The 19,852-nt window shown below is 42.3% G+C and overlaps 1 long non-coding RNA gene across 1 annotated transcript in view; it reads right to left on the bottom strand.

The window, feature by feature from the left end:
• Window positions 1-2,233: 2,233 nt before the first annotated feature.
• Window positions 2,234-19,852, bottom strand: part of LOC138756530 (uncharacterized) — a 76,142-nt gene continuing 58,523 nt past the window's right edge. The window contains exon 3 of the long non-coding RNA XR_011353132.1: window positions 2,234-2,447. This is a non-coding gene — a long non-coding RNA (uncharacterized lncRNA). The remainder of the gene's footprint in view (window positions 2,448-19,852) is intronic.

The following is a 19,852-nucleotide window of genomic DNA, read 5'->3' as shown; positions in this document are numbered from 1 at the left end:
ATTTCACATGCTGTCCTCTGTCCTTTTCCGTGGCTTTTAACTTAATTAGCCCTATGGAACCATGTCAAGGGCTTTCTGAGGTACATTAAGCCAGCTTTATTTGTGGGGCCTTCAGAAAAAAGTCAAGGAAGTGTTTAAATGGCAAAATCCATGCCAGCTGTTCTTAAGCTGCTCATTTACTTTTAAAAATAGTTTATGTTTAGATGATTGAATCATGGAGGCAGCCAAGAGTCAACAATGCTAATAGAACTGGGTAAGGGTGGCAGATTTTCATTCCTTGTAGACAACTAGATTTGTTTCTTCTTTATGGCCCTGGTCACTATTACTGTTAATATATTTTTAATTCCAGAATTATTTAATTGCATGGATTTAAATTATTCAGCAGTTAGATTGTGATTTAAGTTTATGTCACTGAATTTGTCCTGTTAGATGTTAGAGGACACATGAATCTCCACATTTCCACCAGGTTCCAGAAGGAGCGGCTACATGACCCTCCACAATCCAAATTCCCACCAGGTTCCAGACGGAGAGGTCAAATGACCCTCCACAATCCTCATTCCCACCAGGTTCCAGACGGAGAGGTCACATGACCCTCCACAATCCTCATTCCCACCAGGTTCCAGTCAGAGAGGCCACATGACCCTCCAAAATCCACATTCCCACCAGGTTCCAGACAAAGAAGCCACATGACCCTCCACAATCCACACTACAGCAAGTCAAGGCTTTTTTTCACTGTAATCATATTTCTTCCGGAATATGGAAACTGAGAGGTTCCTTAAGTTACACACGAGTAAACTAATTATCATCTTTCAAAGTTCTGTTAGAGTGTGTTTCCACAACCACACCCAACGACTTTGCTGTAATCATTTCCAAATCTCCAAGGATGGGTTTTGACTTGTATTTCCCCTTCAGTATTTCCAGAAAATAACAATCCATTCATTTTAGTATCTTAAGTCTTTGCTACCAACATTGTGACTATATTTTTTGATTCTTAAGTTTGCCAATTTATTAACTTTCCCTACATCTCGATAAAGGGTTTCACATTCACCTTTTTCGATTTTTATTGCTGTTACATAATTAATTCACTATTCAAAGGCTCCTCCTTGGCTCATATATTTTTCTTCTTGGGTGTATCTTGCTTATTCAGCATTCTGATGTGAAAAACATTCCTTTATTTTCCCAATGGAAAACCTTTCCTGCAGCAATTCCCTACCAGTTGCTTTCTTCCTCCCTCCTGCAATTAAGGTTCACCTTTTCTACAATTGCAGATCCCCTTCTGCCAAATGCTGGATAATTTTAACCATACTTTGGCTACTGACACCTACAGGTTCTATTTTTTCCTAGAAGAGGACTTGTGTCTTGATTTCTTGCTCAGTAGACCAGGATGCTCCCACAGAACCTTGCACTTCAGAAATTAGTTGATCTCCCTATGTTTCACGTTGGTTGAAGGTCACATCAGGGCCACAAATTCAGTACACAATGATGACAATATACACTAAAATACCCCAGTATCCAGCACCTATGGGGATTGGTAGATACCGGATAAGTGAATTTTCCGGTTGCTTGAGGCCATGTGTTGCATGATTAGTGAACTGACTGCTAGTGTTGCCAATTTTAACTGTTGGTATTTTTTTTTACCTATTTATTTTCCATGATTTGTTTGCTGGTTGCTTGAGGCTGAATTGGGGAAAAAGGGGATTTTTGGCATCGTGCTCTTTTTCCAGTGTTCTCCTCAACCATCTGCTTCCACTGGTCAATGAACTGCCCCCGAAATACAGTGAGTGTTCCACGCATCATCTCCAAGGAGAGCACCAATTAGTATTAGGGGTCTTTGAGAAGGAATTTGCAGTTGAGAAGGAACTTGGGGCATCCTCTCCAAATAGGGCTGCCCCACACCAATAAATTTGTTTCTATCTTACAGCAGTTCAAAGCCATAATCTTTCTCATTGGATCCAAAATGGACCAATCCCAATATGAACTATTGTAAAGCAGGGATACCTCACAGTTCCAACACTTTACTCAATCTTCCTAATAGCAATTCTATGCTTTATATTTAAGAAACATAAAGGCATAGATAAGGCCCATTCGCTCTTCAGCATGCATTGTCATTCAATACAATCATGGACAGATCATACAACTTCAGTACCCTATTCTTTATTTCTCACCACACCCCTTGACCTCTAAGACAATAGGGGCATATCCAACTCCCTTTTGAACATAACACTAAGCTGCCTCAACAACTTTTTGTGGAGGGAGTTCCACAAGGTTATAAGTCTGAGTGAAGAACTTTCTCCTTATTTCAGTTCTAAATGGCTTTACCCCTCGTTCTGAGGTTGTGACCTCTCGCTTTGGACTTCTCTAACATCCGGAACATTTTTCTTGCATTTAATCTGTCTAGTCCTCTTCAGATTTTATCCCCTCTCATTCTTCTAAATTCCACTGAGTATCTGGAACATCAAACATGAAATTTGTTGTGTTAGTCTTTAAATCATTTGTGATTGACCCTTTCAGGCCTTTTTCCTTCCTTGATTATATTTTGACATCTAATGGAGGTGGGGGTGGGGGGGGGGGGTGGGCTGGGGCTTAAGTTTGAATGATTTACCTCTGTGATCTGTGTTCACACCATGGCCTTCTGAACCATGCCTGGCAGATACTACGGTTGCGTTATCATTTAATGTTGCCTCATGCAGCCATGATTAGCTCATCAACTTTAACCACTATGTTGCAAATTCCACCCTGACCTCAAATTCAATTTCTCCATCTCAAGCAACACTCTCCCTTTTCTCAGTCTCTCTGTCTCCATTTAAGGAGACATCTTCAACAACCCACCAACTGCCACAGGTACACCCCTTGATACACTGTCCCCTGTAAGGATTCCATTCCTTTCTCCCACTTCCTCCATCTGATCGCAAGATGAGGTCTTCCATGCTAAGGTATCAGAGATGTCCTCCTTCTTCATACCACATAGCTTTCCATCTACCACCATCAACTTGGCCCTCACCTGCATATCTTCCATTACCTGCACATCTGCTCTGGCCGCCTGCGTCCCCACATGCAACAAGACCTGTCCTCGCATATCTTGCCACCAGTCTCCATCTCCAACATATCCTCCTCCACTATTTCCGCTACCTGCCATGTGATTCCACCACCAGACATATACTCCCCCCTCCTTCCTTCTCTGGCTTCCACAGGGACTGGTCCCCTGTCCACTCCTCCCTCTGCACCAACTGTCTCCATGGCACCTACCTCTGTGACTGCAGGAGATGCTCTACTAGCACCCATACCTCCTCCCTCATCACCATTCAGGGTCCTAAACAGTCCTTTAAAGTGAAGCAACACTTTGCTTGTGAATCTGCAAGGGTCATCTACTGCATTTGGGGCTCCTGTTGTGTTCTCCTCTACATCGAAGAGACTGAGCGCAGACTGGGAGATCACTTCATTGAGACTTTGGCTCTGTCCACTGCAATATCATGTATCTCCCTGTGGCCACCCATTTCAATTCCCTGTTCCATTCCCTTGCTGGCATGTCTGTCCATGGTCTCATGCACTGCCAGACTGGGACCACCCCACAAAATGGAAGAACAACACCTCATTTTCCATCTGAGCACTCTCCAACCGGATGGCATTATCATTAACCTCTTCAGTTTCCACTAAACCTCTTCTTCTTCCCCCATTGTCTTTCACCCAGCTCGCTCTCTCTCTCTCCCCCTTTTTTCTTCTGTCTCAGAACCAAAATAAATTTGCAGCTTTCCTCATTATATCCAATAAACACCTTTTGGCAGTTGGTCTGGATTCCGTCCCCTCCCATTCTTCCTCCTTTCTCTCTCCATTCTTTAATTCAAGTGCCCTGATGAAGGGCTCAGGCCCAACACATCAGTTTTATATATATATATATATTTATCTCCCATGGACGCTGCGAGACCATTTGAGTTCCTCCAGCATTTCAATGTGTTGCTACGAGAAAATACTGTTAAAGTGTTTGATATCAATTATACTTTTGGATTCATAAATAGGAGCTAATTACTCTTTCAGATAAAGGTTTTTTTAAATACACAATTTACAGTCCAACAATGGTGTAAATTAGTCTGGAAATTTTTTTTTAAAAACTGCCGATGTGGAGATCCAAACTAAAACCAGAAAATAGTGGAAACACTCAGCAGGTCATGCAGCACCTGTGGAGAGGGAAATCGTTAATGTTTCAGGTCAAAGATCCTCTGTGAACTCTGTTTCTCATGAGGAGTGCTCAGGACCTACTGAGTGCTTCCAGAATATTCTCTTTTTATTTGAAGTAGTTAGATTGAAATGTGATATTCACAGAATATATTAAAATATAATCACATGCAGCCCAAGAGCAAATGCCCTCTGTATATTAATATTAATTCAGTTAGACAATGTTGTCATTCACCAAAAATACACCAGAAATTCTACTGAGTCCATTCTTTTCTTTTCTTCTCCTTCCATCAACTTAGGTAATGTTTGTTCCCGGTAGGTTTTCGCTATTGTATTTAATGTAAGGCTCCCATACTTGTTCGAATATTTCAATATTATTTCTTAACCAATATGTTATTTTTTCTAATGGAATACATTTATTCATTTCTATATACCATTGTTGTATTTTCAAACATGTAAGAGAATTAAAACCAAACCAGCTTCCTGTATTCTAGATTCCTTTTTTCTGGAGCAAGTCATTGGGAGGAGGGGGGTGGGGAGAGGGGGGTTGATGAGAGCATAAAACAAGCCTAAATGATCTCAACTTGATTTACAAATTAGCAGCTGTACCAAGGGTTAAAATCAGCAATGTTTATATCTTGTGTTTTTCCTACACCAATGTTCCTCTGTCTTACATTTGTACCCGCAGAACATGAATGAAAAGTGCCCCGAATTCTGTGTATTCATTCAATAATTAATCAGCTCCTTTCCAATAAAACATCAAGATCAAATCATAATAGGGGCTCTGGTATTAAATTTAGATAGATGATTTCCTCCACTTATCTTCCTCCATTTATCTCCTGAATTTTACTGGGAATGTTTGGTTAACTCGACAGGGATTAAATCAACAGAACAGACAATATTTATCATGTTTATATTAAAATAGTTTTGTGTGCCCGATGGAGATGTGGGGGGGCTGGTAGTCATGGTGGGGAGCTGGCTGATGGAGGACCTCAGTTTTCTTCAGGCTGACTTCCAGGCCAAACATTTTGGCAGTTTCCGCAAAGCAGGACGTCAAGCGCTGAAGAGCTGGCTCTGAATGGGCAACTAAAGCGGCATCATCTGCAAAGAGTAGTTCACGGACAAGTTTCTCTTGTGTCTTGGTGTGAGCTTGCAGGCGCCTCAGATTGAAGAGACTGCCATCCGTGCGGTACCGGATGTAAACAGCGTCTTCATTGTTGGGGTCTTTCATGGATTGGTTCAGCATCATGCTGAAGAAGATTGAAAAGAGGGTTGGTGCGAGAACACAGCCTTGCTTCACGCCATTGTTAATGGAGAAGGGTTCAGAGAGCTCATTGCTGTATCTGACCTGACCTTGTTGGTTTTCGTGCAGTTGGATAATCATGTTGAGGAAATTTGGGGGACATCCGATGCGCTCTAGTATTTGCCAAAGCCCTTTCCTGCTCACGGTGTCGAAGGCTTTGGTGAGGTCAACAAAGGTGATGTAGAGTCCTTTGTTTTGTTCTCTGCACTTTTCTTGGAGCTGTCTGAGGGCAAAGACCATGTCAGTGGTTCCTCTGTTTGCGCGAAAGCCGCACTGTGATTCTGGGAGAATATTCTCAGCGACACTAGGTATTATTCTATTTAGTAGAATCCTAGCGAAGATTTTGCCTGCAATGGAGAGCAACGTGATTCCCCTGTAGTTTGAGCAGTCTGATTTCTCGCCTTTGTTTTTGTACAGGGTGATGATGGTGGCATCACGAAGATCCTGAGGCAGTTTACCTTGGTCCCAACAAAGCTTGAAAAACGGTCAACCAGTTTACCTATCTCGGCTGCACCATTTCATCAGATGCAAGGATCGACAATGAGATAGACAACAGACTCGCCAAGGCAAATAGCGCCTTTGGAAGACTACACAAAAGAGTCTGGAAAAACAACCAACTGAAAAACCTCACAAAGATAAGCGTATACAGAGCCGTTGTCATACCCACACTCCTGTTCGGCTCCGAATCATGGGTCCTCTACCGGCACCACCTACGGCTCCTAGAACGCTTCCACCAGCGTTGTCTCCGCTCCATCCTCAACATCCATTGGAGCGCTCACACCCCTAACGTCGAGGTACTCGAGATGGCAGAGGTCGACAGCATCGAGTCCACGCTGCTGAAGATCCAGCTGCGCTGGATGGGTCACGTCTCCAGAATGGAGGACCATCGCCTTCCCAAGATCGTATTATATGGCGAGCTCTCCACTGGCCACCGTGACAGAGGTGCACCAAAGAAAAGGTACAAGGACTGCCTAAAGAAATCTCTTGGTGCCTGCCACATTGACCACCGCCAGTGGGCTGATAACGCCTCAAACCGTGCATCTTGGCGCCTCACAGTTTGGCGGGCAGCAGCCTCCTTTGAAGAAGACCGCAGAGCCCACCTCACTGACAAAAGGCAAAGGAGGAAAAACCCAACACCCAACCCCAACCAACCAATTTTCCCTTGCAACCGCTGCAATCGTGTCTGCCTGTCCCGCATCGGACTGGTCAGCCACAAACGAGCCTGCAGCTGACGTGGACTTTTTACCCCCTCCATAAATCTTCGTCCGCGAAGCCAAGCCAAAGAAAAAGAAGATTAAAATAGTTGAGGAGTTTTTATTTATTGACCTATCACAAATGGGAACCAAACATGATTGTATCATTTAATTGGGGACTAAATATTTTATAGAAATTTTTTAAAGTAAGGTTTAATCTTTGTGGTTCTGTGAAAACACGTCATTTGCAAAAAATATGGACTAGTAAGGTGGAATGCAGTATTTTGAATAAATCAGGTAAGACAAAATATTGGCTTCCAAACTTTTGGCTGATTTAATTATTGTTGTTTTATATTCTGATTTGATTTAAAATTCTCCACATCCAGCGTGCTCCAAGGTATTTTTTAATAAGTATGGGCAAGGTCATCTCAATGTAGTCCCTGTTTGTAAAGCGTATGACGCTGCAGAAAATCAGCTCGTGCGGACAATTTATACAAAAACAAAAACATGCACATTTTAATCTGATTTAATACTCATAAATATATGTGAACCTCTCCCTGGTCTTTTCATTAGATCATCTGGATTCAGTTTTCTGAATATTTCATCTTAAACTGGAAATCATTTATAACAATAGAGTCAAAAAAATGTTGAGGCGTTTTATTTATCTCGTCAATCCACTCAGATGTGTAAATCAGTTTTACAATTTTGTGATTAATTTCTAACATTTACATAGTTCACAAAATCAAAACGAGTTCTGCTTGAATTCATTCACTGATGCAATGTGACATTTTGCAAATACTCAGAAGGCCCTTTAATTAGAGCAACCGCGTGCATTTCTTTTAAAGGACAGTCTCCAATCTAGCCATCAGTGATAAAAACCTCTGGGACATAAGGTCATGAATGAGCAAATGTTTGAGCAGCCAACCCCATGTAAATGAGGGAGAAATGACAAGAACAGGCCCACGGGGAGTGGTAAATTAAAATATTTCAAAGAAATAGCTCAATTATATTGAAACGTCCAGTTGCTTGGAAGTTTATACCTTGGCTCTTACAAATTTTTCTCCAACCAGTTGAATGAGTTTACCATGAATGCGGTCTTCTCTCATTATCCAGGAGTATGCAGCATCATAATGGCAGAACATCTGAGGTGGATGGTGCAGTGAGAAGTTTGCAGAATCTTCTTGTGACATTGTGAGGTTCTACCTGACCAAGGACTCAGGCCCAAAACGCTAGTTACCCTTTACTCTGGATGCTGCATGACCTGCTGAGTTTCTCCAGTACGTTTGTGTGATGTACTTGGTGCTCTGGTTTTTTCCTGCACCCCAAAGGCCTGTGGTTTGATGGGTAAATTGACCATTATAAATTACCCCTCTTGTGCAGGCAATTTGGGGTGAGACGAGGATAAAAATTTGGGATTGGCATAGAATGGGTGCAGATGGGTGCTTGATAGCACATACATGATAGGCTGAAGGGCCTGTTTCTGTTCGATATGACTCCAAGAGCCTCTTACTGAGATGTGATGCTTTTTCTATCAGCTGCATGCTTTATTTTTCCAGAGGTGTTGCTTGGTATCCTGAGGAGAAAATATTTTCAATATCAAGGACTTTAGGCAGTACATGAAAGGAATTTCCTGGCAACAGTGGGCAGTCCCATCTGATGCAAGAACATCAGATGGAATTTGTGACCAATGATTCAAGTCATATTGCTCATCAAGAAGAAATCTGCAGATGCTGCGGTCTAGTACAGCATTCAATAGCGCTGGTGAAACTCTTCAGGTCATGCTGCGTCCATGGAAAGGAATAGACAGTCAAAATTTCTACCTGAGCCCTTCATCAGGATTCACCCAAATAAGAAGGTGGAGCGAGGGATGGAGGGGGAGGGGGAGGAGCACTGGCTCTCCCTATCACCTCTCAACTCCTTTCTCCTTCCCCATCCACCTGTATCCACCCATCACCAGTGCTCCTCTCACTTTCCCTCTCACCCACTTTTTATTCGGGCAGCTGTCTGATTTTTGGCACTCCTGATGAAGGGCTCAGGCCCTAAATATTGACCACCTTTAATTTTCCATGGATCCTGAGAGACCTGCTGAATTTTCCATCACTTCCATGTACCCCGGGTAGTTTTGCCAGTTTTATTACGAGGACAGCAATACTTCTTCTGTCGTAATCTATCAGATGATTCACCCCTCAATAACTGAGCAACAACCCCACAATTATCAACACATTCACACAAATAACATTCAGCACAAAACTGCAGAGCATAAAGGTCAATAAACAATTAATTCTTTCACGCTGGAATATTATTGCTTCTTTGATTGGAAATCTGACAAATATTTCAAATAGATTTAACCACTTTCAGAAAAACCCTCATTTAGTGAGTGGGTTTGGTCATTATGAGGCTATTGTGTATTTAGGGCTTCCTTGTTAAATTAGATAATCTTAGCACATAATTGCAAAGTTTTTTCTAAGCAGCACTGCAGAGGTTAATAGACCTGTGACTACTGTGGACCTGTGGCGCAAGATGGCAGTGCCTGTGCATGGCAGTGGCGACGAGGTGCTGTGGACTATGGGGGAGTAGCAAACTGGGGCAGGGCACCAGTAACAGGGAGAATAAGCTCCATTGAGAAGCAGAAGCAGAGGAGATGTCCATAGGCGGAAACAACGAGGGGCTCTCGCGCGCGCGCACACACACACACACACACACACACACATACATACATATACACACACACACACACACACACACACACACACACACACACACACACACACACACACACACACACGTCAACTGTGGGGAAATAACTCACACAGGCGAAAGGCTGCTGGTGACTTGAGGTCAGAGGGCACACCAGCCTGTGGGCTGCTGGAGACTGAGAACCAAGGGCCAGAACTGGGATTCGAGAGTGCGCTGAGGGCAAGAAGGCCTCTAGGTGCTGGCTTCCTCAGGGAATGATCTGCAAGGAGGAGTGTTACCAAAGCAAGATGGGCTCTGGATGCTGGCTTCCTCGGGGAATGATCTGCAAGGAGGAGTGTTACCAAAGCAAGATGGGCTCTGGATGCTGGCTTCCTCGGGGAATGATCTGCAAGGAGGAGTGTTACCAAAGCAAAGGGCAGGGAATAGAGAAACGTCCAGTGAAAAAAGTGCCAGGGCAGCATCTTTTATCAATGAGAGGTGCTTTCAAGAGACTGATAACAGCAGGAAAGAAATTGTACTTGGATCCAGAGTGTTTTCATGGTCATGTATCCTCACCCTCGAAGTGGAACTCTTTGAGGTTGTCAAATGGAAATGTATGATGGGTATTAATTTAAGCTTAAACTGGAATGAACAGTTTCAAAATATAGAAGAGCACTTAGAAATGTTAATTTAAATTAGTTTAATTTATTTAATTTAGTCATACGGTACAGTAACAGGCCCTTCTGGTCCATGAGCCCGTGTCGCCCAAATACACCCAATTAACCTAGCACCCCTCCACGTTTTGAAGGGTGGGAGGAAACTGGAGCACCCGGACACAGGGAGAACATATAAACTCCTTACAGTCAGTGCCGGTTTGAACCAGGTCGCTGGTGCTGGTAAAAGGATTGAGCCAACCGTTATGTTAAATCTTCCATTAAACCAGATGAGGAGAGCATGCTGTGAGAGAGGGTCTATCCGGCATTTTTTTTAAGCAGGCACACAGCATCCAGTATTTCTGTGTTAGTTGATTATGGGAGAGGAGTGGGAACTGGAGCAAAGCAGAGGAGGGTGCCAGACAGGACAGAATGAACTGGATCACCAAGCTTGCCTCAAATAGCTCGTGCTCATCTTAAAGCATGGTCACCTGCCGTTGGTCAGGAAGCTTGAGTGTCCTGTTGCCAAATAAGCCTACTTTTGTCCTGGATGCTTACTGAGTAGGCTGCCACCTGCAGGCCGCACAAGCTGCATCGGACTTTTTGGAAGTACCACAGATTCCATCTGGTTTTCCAAAACAATCAAAACAATGTGCGACACCCTGGAAATTTGAGGCCAAGCACTTTCAGGAGGTACAGGAGGGTGTCCATCGGAAAAAGGTGATGGAATAAAATAGGGAACAAAACAATAAAGGACATGAACCTGGAATTATTTCAGAAATAACAGGCTGCAGCAAGTTTAATGAGGGGAAGGGAGGATATTGGGATCTCCATGGAGGAATCAATCAGGATGGGCTTCCTCATCTATAATTGACCGGCGATTTTGTAATTATCATTAGATAATTCCCTTCAGCTAAAGGGAATATTTCTGTTAAAGGCACCCATATATTTCCAGAAAAATCTTTATACAATTTACAAGTGGTGCAGTGAATATAACTCTTACGGAATTAATTAGTTTTCTTTTCTCAATTTTCAGTTTTATTGCTTGTTGATGAGTTGTTCTGATCTTGTGAATTGAAGGATGTCCACTTAGAACAGAGAAGCAGAGAGATACCTGAGGGTGGTGAGACTTGTGGAATTTGTTGCCACAGGCAGTTGTGGGGGCCAGGTTATTGGGTGTATTTCAGGCAGAGATGGATAGATTCTTGACAGGGCATCGAAGGTTATGGGGAGAAGGCCAGGCAGTGGGGCTGTGTGGGAAAATGGATCAGCTCATGATTAAATGTTGGGGCAGACTTGATGGGCAGAATGGCCTAATTCTGCTCCTATGTCTTATTGTCTTAAATCCTGTCAGAATTTGGATCTGAGCTGGGGTTGCCAATGGTTTGAACTGAGGAGCCTTGTGCGGTTACAAAAGGTGTGGGGGAACTGGAGGTGAATCCACGAGAACTCAGTGACCCTGGGCCGACTCTCATTTGCTTCTCTTTCTCTGACTCTAAGGGGTGTCAGGCAATGCTAATGGCGAATCTTTGTCTTTGTGTAATATTACATTTCTATTTATTACGTGACAATAAATAGTATCTGATCTGATCTAATCCGTAGAACTGTAGCATCAAGAAACTGCAATAATAGAAAAATTGAAATAATTTACTACAAACAAAAGTGGATTGTGGACAGTAACATTAGAATCAACAGTTGAAAGTTGAATTGGAGAAGGATGTAAATGTTTATAGATTTTCTCATCACAAACACCTAATCCCATGAGCTCGGAATCCTATCAGCATCTTACAGACCAAGCTGTGTATAGCCACCAGACAGGAAAGACTTACCTCAATAAGATCAATAAATGTTACCTGCATCAACTTCAAAACCTTTAAGCCAATATTCTGACACCACCCCTCTTTTCTTACTTTGTTTCCAAAATAAGAAGCACCATTATTGAGCATAAGTCAAGTTTATTGTTATCTGATCGTACACCGATGAAACAGTATTCTCCAGCCCTTGGAGCAAAATACACAGACATACAATCAGACGCAACATACATACAGACAGATAATCTACATGCAGGGCAAGTATTTCATCTATACCAGTGGTTTTCAACCTTTTTCTCACTTACTACTTTAAATATTCCCTATGCCATAGGTGTTCTGTGATTAGCAAGGGATTGCTTAAGGTGGTATGTGAGTGGAAAGAAAAAGGTTGAAAAGCGCTGTTTTAATTGGACCTCATTGACTCGTTATGTGCACGGTTTCATAACTCCAAAGAAAATGGGCCAATGACAATTTTTCTCAAGCAAAATATTTGAGTAACAATTGGGTTTAGAGCAGGGGTCCTCAATCTTTTTCCCCACTCACATTCCATCTTAAATAATCCCTTAATTACAGAACACCTATGGCACAGGGATTACTTAAGGTGGTGTGTGAGTGAAAAAACTTTGAAAACCACCTATCTATGCAAATAAATAAATAAATATTGTTTCCTGAATATGAGACTCTTGAATGGTTAGAGTGAGCAGTTCCTTTCAGCATTCTCACTGCCCGTGGGAAAAATCTGTTCCTCAGCCTGATGGTACTGGCTCTGATACTCCTGAATTTCTTTCCTGTGTGCAGGGTGGACGGGGTCTTCAATGATCCTCTTCAGACAACGATCCCCAGAGATCACATCTATGGGGGGGGGGGGGGGCGAGGAGACTCCAGTGATCTTCTCTTGCGGTCCTGTGGATTGACCTCTGATCCATTTCAATGCAGAAACCGTACCACACTGTGATTCAGCCAGCCAGGACACTCTATAACCAGATAAAAGGGGGATTTTCCACCCTGTTTAATTCATTGAAGCCAGTAGGGTAACAGAAATGAGTGAGCTGTGGCAGAAGCATGGGGAGCATGGATTATAGGACAATGGGAGATTGCTGTGGTTGAATTTATTACACTGGTGAGTGGCTGAGCTGTGGTAAGCAGCATGTGACCTGGCCTCATCTCTGGGTAGTGCTAGGACACTCTGATGCTACCGTCCACCTTACTGCTCCTCTGGGACAGAGCAGACTGAATAATGAGCTCTGCTTTCAACATTATTAGGTTCTGCATGATGATGGGCTGAGAAATGTTGGAACATTAGGAAAAATACATACTCTGAATTGAGCAATTCAGAATGCTATTTCCTTCATAGCAGCCCAAGCTGAGCTAAGTTGCTTATTTTTAAATACTCCAGCATATGTCTGGGGTGGTGGTTCACTCTTACCATAACAACATCCATTTATTCATTTAATCATTGCTGATATCTGAATATATCAACTGCAAATTTCACTCTGGTGAACATTTTTTTTATATCAGTTTAGTGGGCAGGTTCCGATTACTTTATTCTACTTAATCAGACGTTCAATTCAAATGAAACTGACAAAGAGATACTGTAAATAGATAAACGATTGAATGGTGGTGTCACACAGTGTTTCACGGTGACACATCAAGGGATCAGCCACAAAATGAATTGAAATACCAAGCTCAGTTTGTCAAAGTCTCCTGAAGGGTTGGATGTGTTACTCCATGAAGTCGGACACCAATCATATAATTGATTCTTAGCTTTCTTTGCAAATTGGCAGGAAGAAATCTGGAAATCTGCATTCACAAACAATAGTTCCTTCACAAGTAAACCAGGTCCTGTTCTCACAAATTCACCTAACCATGCATACAGAGGTTTAATGCTGTTTTGTTGGAACAGTGGAGGAAATTAGAGGATTGTTGATGCAGTGTGTATTTTGTAACCTTAAGGTGGATTTTATTTCTATTTCTGTGCATATTGGAGCCAATAGTTTGTCCCCATTTACTCTGCTGGCAATGTGGGTTGAACATACTGGCCTTATATCACACAACACCATAGGCGCAGGGGTGGCCAACCCTTTAATTTTTAATTTAAACATTCAGCACAGTAACAGGCCACTTTGGCCCATGAGTCCATGCCACCCAATTAACCTACAACCCTAGTATGGACTCGTGAGCTGAAATGGCCTGTTACCGTGCTGTATGTCTCAATTAAAAATTAAAAGGTTGGCCTCCCCTGCTAGGGAGATGGGGGAGATTCTTTGGTAAAATAAATGCTTCTGGACCAGCTCCTCGGGATTTTGAACGACCTGATATTTTATTACATTACAGTCCCTGGCATTAAATCTTAGCCACTGTGAGGTAAACTGATATCAACACCACAACCGTGGACCAATTTCAGATTTCAGATTATTGTCAGAGAACACACAACACCACATACCACCCTGAGATTGGTTTCCCTGAAGGCAAGGCAAAATTACCACTTGTTGGTCATGCAAAAAAAAGGACTCATTGTAAACATATAAAGAAACGTAAACAAACTGACTGTGCAATACAGAGAGAAAAAAAATCAATAATGTGCAAAAGTAAGAGTCCTTAAATGAGTCTCTGATTGAGCTTGTCTGATGGTAGAGGGGGAGCAGCTGTTCCTGAGCCAGGTGGTGCGAGTCTTGTGGCACCTGCACCTCTTTCCTAATGGCAGCAGCGAGAACAGAACGTGAGCTGGGTGATATGGATCTTGGATGATTGCTGCTGCTCTTTTTAAATTGGACAATGATCCTAAATAAAACTTTGCTGTAATGCCTGGTTTGGTTACATGCAAAACTGTGTGTAAAAAGTAAAAAAAATGTTTGCTCCTACAATAGCTGAATGTCTATTGGAAAAAGATTGAGAACAATAAATAACACCACATTCAGGTTGCCAAAGGAGGTAAAATCAATATTGAAATGAAACTCTCAGCTGATCCTTTGAGTGAGGTTTTTTTTTATCCATCACCTCTTCCTTTTTATGCTGGCACAAATAATTTCTTAGCAACTGGCAGTTCGTATTTCACATGAAGTAAAATGACAGAAGTCAACAGCCTCCATGAAGAAAAAGATGCTCAGAACATAAAAGAACTGAAGCTGGCCAGCACGTTACCCGGAGCAGGTTCATTGGCATACAGATTCCATGGTTGGAGACTACATTGTATGGTAGCAAGCATTTCTGAATTTTTTGTGGATAGATATTTACAATCAGAAAATGAAAAGGGGGTCAGTCAAGGAAAGCATGGGAGACACAGTTAGTGCAGCAGTTAGCGCAACGCTATTACATCCAGGTTCGAGTCTGAGGCTGTCTGAAAGGACAGGATTGCATGTTATTTGGGTGTAGTTGTGTGGCATGGGTTCAATTGGCCAGATTCAGCTTCTACCATGTGGTAAATAAAAATCAAAAAATAATGGACCGACTTGCCTGGGTAGCACGCAAAACGACGTTTCCCATTGCATGTTGGAGCACGTGACAATAAGCAATTCAATTGAATTTATAAAAGAGACACATTAGAATAGCAAGTCTAACCTTTATGAACCAGTAAGGGTCCAAACTCTGAAAATGGGCATTCATGTAAATGTCAGACCATTGAGGTAAAGAGATCATTGCATAAAGCTGTAACAGGAAATCTAATAGAAGTAAAACCTTTGAAACTAAAACAAATCAATTCAAACAATTTTTTTTTCTACTTAACGTAAAATGCATGATTACTGGAATAGTCTGTAGGGGTGCATCCCAACCTCTGACTGCAGATACTTCCTTCTGTTGATTAAAAACATCTCCATAAACCTTTAAAATCAATAGGGTGTAGCTTTAAGGGAAGTGTGCTATTCAGCAGCAGATAACAGGGTTGTGTGGTAATTGGATCACATCCCTTCTGCAAATTAATTCAATTTTTTCTTTTCACATGTACCCATTTAATGCAAATACTGGTGCCTGTTGTATGTTTATGTCGTTTGCATACAACAATTAACAAAAACCTAAATCAAACTGCAATGCCAGGTTTTAAAATCATAACTTTGTCAAAAAATTAGTGCTGTGGCAATATCAATGAGTACTTAACCTGCCAATTCTTCATCAATAGAGAAATTAACTGATTTTTTTTTTGCGATATTAATATTTGAAGCAGTATTTTCCAAATCTGAATTAAACTTTGGTTGATCAATGCAAACCAGTGGAAGTAAAAAGTGAAATCAGAATGATACCAGTGTAATTTTAACCATGTCCAATGGTGTAAAGAGGACATGATTGGATAGGGTACCATCCCACCTAAACCTGGATTGGGGCGCATTAATACAGATGGTTTAACAGTGAAACCAGCTTCATATCACTGGCGAAAACTAGTTTGCAGTTGCAGCAGGTAATCAAGAAGGAAAATGGGATGTTGGCTTTCATTACTAGAGAGATTCATTTGACAGCAGGGAGATTCACCTGTGACTGTACTGGTGAGGTCACACCTGGAATATTGTGTGCAGTTCTGGTCTTCTGACTTGAGAAATGATATACTGGTATTTGGAGGCAGTGCACAGGAAGTTCACCAGGAGGATTCCAAAAACGAAGGGTGATTTGATGGAGAGAATTTTGAGTAGCTAGGGACTGTACTCTGGAATTTAGAGGGAGCATCTTACAGAGACAAAAAAATTATCTATAGACAGAAGCAGGGAGGCTGTTTTCAGTGGCAGGGGTTTCTACTAGAACTGATGTTTCAGCCTTAAGATTCAGGGGAGTAAATTTAAGACAGAGTTGAGGAGGAACTGCTCACCCAGACATAAGTGAATCTGTGGAATTCTCTGCCTATGGAAGCAATAGAGGCTGCCTTATTGAAGGGTGAAGCTGTGGGCAAGGGTCCCTTAAAATCAATACTAAGCCCTTCCATAGGTTTTGTTGCTTTGATAAGAGTCCCTCCGTGGGTGGTAGAACTGAGGCTTCAGTTCAGCACAGACTGCATGAAGCACAAATCTTCTAGACATCATCTCTAGAAAAGAGGAGATTCTTTGCTCTAACAAAATGCAGCAGCCAAGTTATTCCTGGATGACAAAGTCTGTTGTGAATGTCAGTGAGTGTGGACGTATTAAAGGCTGAACAAGTGTATGCCCGACTAACTGCGTCAGGGACCACATTCTCTTTCCCAGGATGGTGTAACTAAATGGTGCAAATTCCAGCCTCCAGTCTTGAATTTTTGCGTTCTTTATCTTTGTACGCTTTTTAACCATCAAACATAAAGGCCATTGACCTCCGATCAGTAACCAAGCTAAAGTGGCACCGTGCCAGGTAGTAGCTCCATTTACGCACAGCCTCAATGATGGCAGTCACTTCTCTCTCAACAATGTGGTAGTGCAATTCACTTCCTTGACATGAATGCAATGGGCCATCTTCCTTGGTTAAGGACAGCAGAAACAGCCACATCAGATGCATCACACTCTACCTCAATCTACCGAGTGCAGGGTGGCTTCCTCCAACTCTCTCTTTAGTAAGTTAAAGGTGTTCAGGGCCTTTTCCTCCATTGGATACTTCTCTGAATCTACCATCAGTTGAATCTTGCTAGAATCCACGTGGCGTAAAAAGCAAACATCCCGAGGGCCCTTTGTGAGGATCACAAGTTTTCACATGGAGGAGGCTCTTGTAGTGGGCGAAGTCTCTCAGGATCTGGCTTAATGAGACCCTTCCCCACACAGCATCCAAGGGTATTAATGGAATTCACAGACTCCACAGTCTTTGAATCACTTAGTGTTAGATACCTCTGACTGATGGTCTTTACATTTACATTTTGATCATGTCCCTCTTGTGTATGCCCAGCAATAATATTATCAAGGTAAGGGAAGGCACCGTGCAGTTTTTCTTCTCTAACTAACTTATTCATAGCTTGCTGGAAGGTGGCTACCCCATTTATGACTCTAAATGGAGTCCTAGAAAATTAGTATAAACGTCCATTTGTTTCAAAAGTCATATACTCCTTATCTGACTCCTTCAGTGACACTTGGTGGTAGGCACTTTTCAGGTCAAAGGTAGAGAACATACTATATTTTGTCCGTTCTTGTAAGGGGTAAACATCCAATTCCTGTATTGATTGATTGTCTGTGAATAATCCACACATATTCGCTTCTTGTATCGGTGGGTAGGATCCTTCACCACTACCTTGGGCTCGCCATGGTGATATGCATGTCTCAATTATGCCTTCTGAAAGTAATTGGAGAATTTCCTCTGCAATGAAGTCCTGATCATCTTTTCTATTGGTTTGCAGCTTGGTGATCAGTTTGGGAAAAGGGATGGCTCTTCTATTGTTGCTGCCGTCAGTGTACAGTAATGATCAGCACCATTCACCGTTAGCTCAGACAAGGGTCCTCCGCATTCATATTTCACACTCAGATGCTGACAGTGGAAGTCCTGGCCAAGTATTAAGACAGAACAATAGGCCCTTCAATACACCAAGTAGTGTATTGACTGGCTATTAAGACTAAGAGTTAGATCAACAAAACGTATCCCTGGGAACAGGTGTTTAAAGTTTTCTGAGCCAATAGTGTAATGACTTTACTGGATTGGTGAACCTTTAGTTTTAGTTCCCACGTGACTTTCTTGCTAACGTAACTATCAGTGGTGCCTGGATCCAACAGAGCACTTAACCTTTTACCACTCAGTCACAAAGGTTGCAACTTGAGCAAGGCCTTATGGCATATTAGTAAGTGTAGCCAGTACCTGAGAATTGGCCACTGTTGCCACTGAACTTGGTGAGGCCTTGGATTTGCACATCATGTCCCTTCTTGGCAGATTTATTACAAGTATCCTCGCCTGCTGGACACTTATCCTGTGACTGGTAAGAGAAACCACAGAAGAAACATTTCCTTTTTGTGTTGTAAGTGGTAGCCACAGCTGGTTTCTCAAGAGCAAATGGAAGGTTATCAGGCAGCCCTGATAAAGAATCCTTCTCACATACCTGCGATACCTGTGATGGTTCAAGCTTCACCACTGCAGCTGTATCGGCCGCCGGGGTAGCGTATGCATCATTATTTTGTTGAGCTACGTCTAACGCAGTAGCTTGGTTTTAAGGAGATTGTAAGTCCAGTGCTTTGTTTTCTAAGATACGCTGGCGTATTGCAAGTGAGGAAATGCCAGCGATGAATGTGTCATACATTGCCTCGTTTCCACACTGGTCCGCACGAAGATCTCGAAAATTGCATTTCTCTTTAACTTTTCCCACTCCCTGAAGAAATCATCTCATGATTCTCCTAGCTTCTGCCTGGTAGCCAGTAAATGTCTGGCAAAAATTTCATTGGGAGTCTTAGAGATAGCTGAGTCAAAATTTTCACATCCTTCCATGTACTCTAAAGTCTTCCAATTCACACAGCTTAATGGTGTTCTGTACTTGTTTGATATCTTGTCCCCATAACGTCGACATATTTCACGAAAATTGTATGCCAGTGTTGCCACTCCTTGGCAGCTGTCAGTGAACTGGGGTTGATGTCTAAGTACATGGGGCACCACGCCGTCTCCATGCTTGTCAATTAAGTTGAGTAGATTGTTGTGAGAATGAAGAACTTGGTAGCTGCTTTCCAAGCTTTACTCAACGGAATTGTACAGTTACAATTGGAATTTAAAAGAAAGGTGCGAGGTAGCACCTTTGGAGGAAGATGAACAATTAAGAATAACTTTGTAATATTACACGCAGATAGATGAAAGGGTTCTGGGAAACAGTCAAGGAAGTGGAGCTGAGTCCACTGCCAGATCAGCCTTGATCTACTTGTAAGGTGGAGCAGATTCAATGGGCCCAAAGAACTCCTAGTTCTTGTGCTCTGATGTTTTAAATCAGCCATTCTCAACCTTTATTTTTGGCTATGGCCCCCTGAGGACTCTGCTTAAAGTTTATAGCCCCTCTTTCCTGTGAAGCAACCTATTTTAGTTGGTTTCTTCTGTACTTCTCTCCTACCAACTACGGAAAAATTATTTAATGATTTCAAACTGTGCCCTCCTTTAAATGTGCTGTGGCCCCCAGGGGGGCTGTATGGCTCCTCTTGAAAATGG

Source organism: Narcine bancroftii, chromosome 3, assembly GCF_036971445.1.
Source record: "Narcine bancroftii isolate sNarBan1 chromosome 3, sNarBan1.hap1, whole genome shotgun sequence".
Classification (NCBI taxonomy): domain Eukaryota; kingdom Metazoa; phylum Chordata; class Chondrichthyes; order Torpediniformes; family Narcinidae; genus Narcine; species Narcine bancroftii.
Note: the sequence above shows the minus strand (reverse complement) of the source record. Positions and strands in the feature narration are given on the sequence as shown.